Consider the following 5,075-nt stretch of genomic DNA (forward strand, 5'->3'; position numbering starts at 1 on the left):
TTATCTTTTATGACTGTCTTTGACATTCGAATAAAGAATTAAATTGATAAAAAAAATACATGTATTCATTATTATATAGCAAGACTCACTGTTGCAGAGAAAGATTGTAAGTATGTCACTAGAGTAAGGTTCTTTAATGAGCCTGAACCATTATTTACTCATTTGGCAGTAAAACGTAAATTGTTACATATAAAAAATTTCCATAAATCATGTGTTATAAAACGGCAATATTGACAACTATGCAGCTTGGAGACGCAAGCATTCTAGCTTTTATAATTACCATCTTTTATTCGGTCCTTTGGGAAATTCATATCCCCTCCAATATAAAAAGGAGTGAATATTACGAGTGTTCGATAGCGAGATCATTCAAAAATGTATCTAACAAGAAGATGATATCTGAAAGGCTGGAAGTGTAAAAGAGCAAGTCACAATCGAAATGCACAAAAACCGTTAATCAAATCAATCACAAAAGCGTGTGTAACATAGTTTTTGTGCTACATCCAAGATTGAGCTATTAGGATGCACACATAAAAGGATTTTATATTGCAGGTCAATCATCAAAATGGCTGCACTTTATGTGGTACTAAGGCACATGCATCTGTATGCTGACAATGAAAGTAGGCAGGGGAGTAGGGTGAGGAAGAAGCTAGAGAAGATTTATAGGGTTTGAGTAGAGTGAGGAAAACATTTTCAGGCTGTACACATTCACAAAGAGGATCATACATGACGTCATGAGGGAACAAGTTTCCATAAATCGGTATGAAGCGATGCAGTACTATGGCAGGCACTATTTACACATGCTCAGGCACTGTATTTATCACACTTACTGGCGTCAATGAGCTGCATGGGCACAGATGTGATGGCAAAAGTCACAAGGTGAAGTTCCAAGCTCACCGCAAAAATTCCTTATACCTTTTTTCACTCGTGCCAGGAAGCAGAGCCCTTTGCTTCCTGTGTCTGCTACACTACAGAGTGCCAGGATGGAATTCTATGCAATCACACTATTACAAAATTTAATAGAGCCACTGTAGGAACACATGTTCTCATGTCCAGGCCCATGCATGGCAACTGAAACCATACTCCACAGTACCGAGGACAATGCATGATGTTTTTTTGGCATAGAAGACAATGATACTGCATGAAATCCAATATTTCATTGAGGAAAAACTCTTAATATGATGTATTTACTGTAACTGGTAAATACCGCACCCCATGTCTGGGATTCCCTGCCAGCAAACCCCAATATATAGAATAATGAATATGTAATCAGCAGCTGGACACTGACCCTCTCTTGGGTCCCACTACAGCAAAGCTACAGTGGGTCAACACAGGACAAAAAAGGATGGAGCAGAACAATTTTCGCTCCACCCTTTATTTGTCGAAATTATATACTCATATATGACATTATACGCATTGTGTGTTTTGATTTCCTTAACGTGTGTGCACTAATGAAATGTAATCATCGCAGCGATTAGAAGTTTATATTCAAGTGCACTAATGTTCAGTTGAAACACATAATCATGTCTTCTTCTTTTATTCAAGTTTTGCATTTATCCTTGAAGTTATATGTGTTCATGTATAATCATGTGTTTAAAGTTTATGTTGATTGGAAAATTAATTTAACTTAACTTGACTATAGGCCTTGATTGAAATGCTTTTAGCCTTTCTTTCCTTTTGCAGGTGCCCTATCATGCTTCTCATTAACTAGAGAAAGGCTTATTGTTTGTATTAGACTGCCGATAGTGAGGCCTGAAGGGAAGAGCTTGGCAGTGAACGTGGAAACTTAATGGCCATAAGAGACCTACTGTTCATCATGTACCAGGATGGCAAGGTGTTTAAGGTTGTGCACTACAGTCCTAGATTCCATGCAATGGGAAACTTAAGGGAGGGTGCAAATGCTCCTCTCAACTAACGATTTCATTAGTTCCTGGTGGTGTGAGAAGACTGAAACTTTTGCCATTTTTGATTGGTGATCCACAGTTAGGGCAGATTCTTTCTTGACTTGGAGATGTACAGACCTGTCTGCCTATTTTTTCTTGCAAGTACGACGATTTGGGCTAAACTCTTATTCCCTTTTTCCAAGACTACTACAGAAGTCTATATTATGCTGAAACTTTCTATGCTCCCTAAATAGAGATCCAGATTAGCTAACCCACTAGGTGATTTATGTTCAGAAGAGAGAAAGAAAGTTGCTTTATGGAACACCTATTTACTATACTTTGTTTCTGTATTGTTGTGGCTATAATATATTAGATTTTCCTTCGTTTCACATCAGGCGCAAGTGACAAGTCTCACAACACCCGCTCTAAAATGGGTGATGGCAGTTCTTAACTTCTGTAGTTTTAAAATTAAGAAAGGAAGAGGCGGGAGAGGCTTGTGCGTGGAATTCAGTCCTACGGGACTTGTAAAGTGCTTGGCTGTTGGTGCGGTGACAGGCCAATGCTTGTTGGAGTACACAGTGGCAGATCAAGACTCGTCCAGGCGCAGGCCTCAATTTGCCCTGAGTTAAACCTCAGTCATGAGCCTGTGGCAGATGCATGGCACTGGAGGGTCCTGCAGGGTGGTCTTTGGGTGTCCTAGTGCTGGCTCCTATCAGTCACTTGCTGCTCTCAAGATCATTTAAATCTGGTTCCTCAGCTCCTGATCCGATTCATATCAACGCTGTGATACCGTTGCTGCCCTTGCACTGTTTCAGCACCTCGCTGAACCCTTCGCACAGTGACAGATCGCTCTCGGTGGTGGCGCAGTTCAGAAACTCTCTCATCTCATAGTGGCACGGTCCATATTGAGATTGGTTCTGGTAAGTCTGCTGCTTTGGGGGCTCCTGTGCCGTCACTGCTGGCTTGGCTTGTTCAGAGCTGCTTCCTCCACTAAAAGCCCCAGTCAGAGCTCCACCGAGTACATGCCCCACTGCTGATCCCACTGCCACTCCTGCAGCAGTGGTGGCCATCTGAGCCATCAACCCTGGTTGCTGTGGTGCAGCGGCGACTGCTGCGGGTGGAGGATGGGCCACAGATGGGGCCGAGGGTGGTGCATGGCTGTGGGCAGGCCGGGAGGATACACTGCGGCTTCCCCGGGGCATGGCTGCTTCCAGGTAATGGGCGTCTCGCGGCTTTGAACGAGTGTCTTGACCTGTCCTCGCTCTAGCTAGAAGGACGCGAGGGCGGCGCAGCGATTATCAACATTGGTGTGGCTATCACTATTCTGTATCTCATCTTATCAGGGGTTAACCTACTGAGCTATATCAGCTTACCAGCTGTATTGTATTGTTTGTATTTATTTTTGATCTACTTATATACTGGATTGATTAGTATCCTAAAGTAAAATTCCTTCAACCATAATTAGTTATTCCTGGTCCTTATTGCGGAGCCAAAATGGCTTCACATCCTAGAAATGTCCTGCTGATGTCTTCTTCCTTACAATTCTTCAAGTTAACCAACAAAGGTCCATATGACCAATGGAGAAAAATCTTTAACAATTTGACTAAGAGATTGAGGTATACGTACCATTGCACTGTCATCATGTACCTGGATGGTGAGATGTCCAAGGTCGCGGACTACAGTCCTAGATTTAATGAGATAGGACACTTAAAGGAAGGTGTTAATGCTCCTCTCAACTAACAATTTGGTTGGTTTCTGATGATGTGAGAAGAGATATGGATGTTCCTGAAATTATTGTTATTTTAATTGGTGTCCCCCTAGTTAGTTAGGGCAGATTCTTTCTTGACTTGGAGAGATATAGATCCCCCATACCTACCTTTTCTTGCAAGTGTGAAGCTTTAGGCTATACACTTATTCCCTTTTTCCAAGACTTCTACAGAAGTCTATATAATGCTGACACCTTCTATGCTTCCTAAATGGAGGTCCCGATTATATACTGGATCAATTAGAATCCTAAAATAAAATTCCTTTAATAATAATTAGAGATTCCTGGTCCTTTTTATGAAGTCAAATGAGCTTTAAAAAGCTAGAAATGTACTGCTGATGTGTACTCCCTTATATCGCTTCAAGTCAACCAACAGAGGTCCATACGACCAATGGAGAAACATCTTTACCAATTTGACTAAGAGATTGCGGTGTAAGTACCAGTGCGCTGTCAGATGGTAGCACGTCGGATGGTTGGTTACTGTAGCAAAGGGACCTAGAATACCCCTGTAGGAACCCTAGACTAGCCCAAACCCAGTGCTAGCCCTTGAAGTCCATGTCTTGGTTCAGCGGATTGGTGGAGTTCCAGTGGTTCAGAAAAGAATTGTAACTGTACAGGAGTGAGTTTAATAGGGTCACGTGTTCTAATTGTGCATGAAAGGCTTGAGGAATTTTGTTAAGATTGTGTGGTGTGAAGCAATGATGTTTTAGATGTTGTGTAGGTGTGAATGTGCCTAATGCTGAGCAGTTGAAATTGTAATCGACCTGGACGTGGCTCAAGATCCTGAGATAAGTTAGAATACATTGTTTTGTAATTTGTCTGCTAGGTTTTGTGGTGTCAGTCGTGAGGTACCATCAACTGCACAATTGAGATAGGGACATATAACTTTGTGTGAGAGTGAATTATGATTGATACAGTAGACCCAGTTGCGCAAGGAAGAAACTACATTATTTAGGGTGATTCCCCGTTGGTCGAGGTTTCACTCGATTGTGTGTCTGGGTAGGTTGGAAATTGTCACTCCCAATCATTTCTTATGTGATTGAATTCTTTAAATTCCTTAGTGGTGCAGACAAAGGTTAGTTGATGAAATCACTAGTGTTTGTTTATTATGTTTCCTTAGTGTTGGAGGGAAGAGTGCATTTATAAAAATTAGAAAGGAGGGTGAACTTCTGAGAACAATGAGAAGTATGTCATAGGGTGCGAGCTGGTATTGGTTGGTCGGCATTAGTGGTGTGCTGTTATTGGTTGGTTACATCTTAGAGAACCGTGCGGTGATAAGTCAGAACGAGAAGTGCCATGCTGAGATTGGTTGTTAGTGTCGAGCGATAATCGTGACTATAAGAGATTAATTCTTGGTTGAAATGAAATTTCATTTGTGATTGTTGATAATGTTGTTCAAAAGAAATAATGAAATGTTTCAGGGCTATCTG

General features: G+C 41.5%; 1 pseudogene; it reads right to left on the bottom strand.

The window, feature by feature from the left end:
- Positions 1-2,528: 2,528 nt before the first annotated feature.
- Positions 2,529-3,129, bottom strand: LOC146798817 (coiled-coil-helix-coiled-coil-helix domain-containing protein 2 pseudogene; annotated as a pseudogene).
- Positions 3,130-5,075: the final 1,946 nt, after the last annotated feature.

Source organism: Triturus cristatus, chromosome 9, assembly GCF_964204655.1.
Source record: "Triturus cristatus chromosome 9, aTriCri1.1, whole genome shotgun sequence".
Lineage (NCBI taxonomy): Eukaryota > Metazoa > Chordata > Amphibia > Caudata > Salamandridae > Triturus > Triturus cristatus.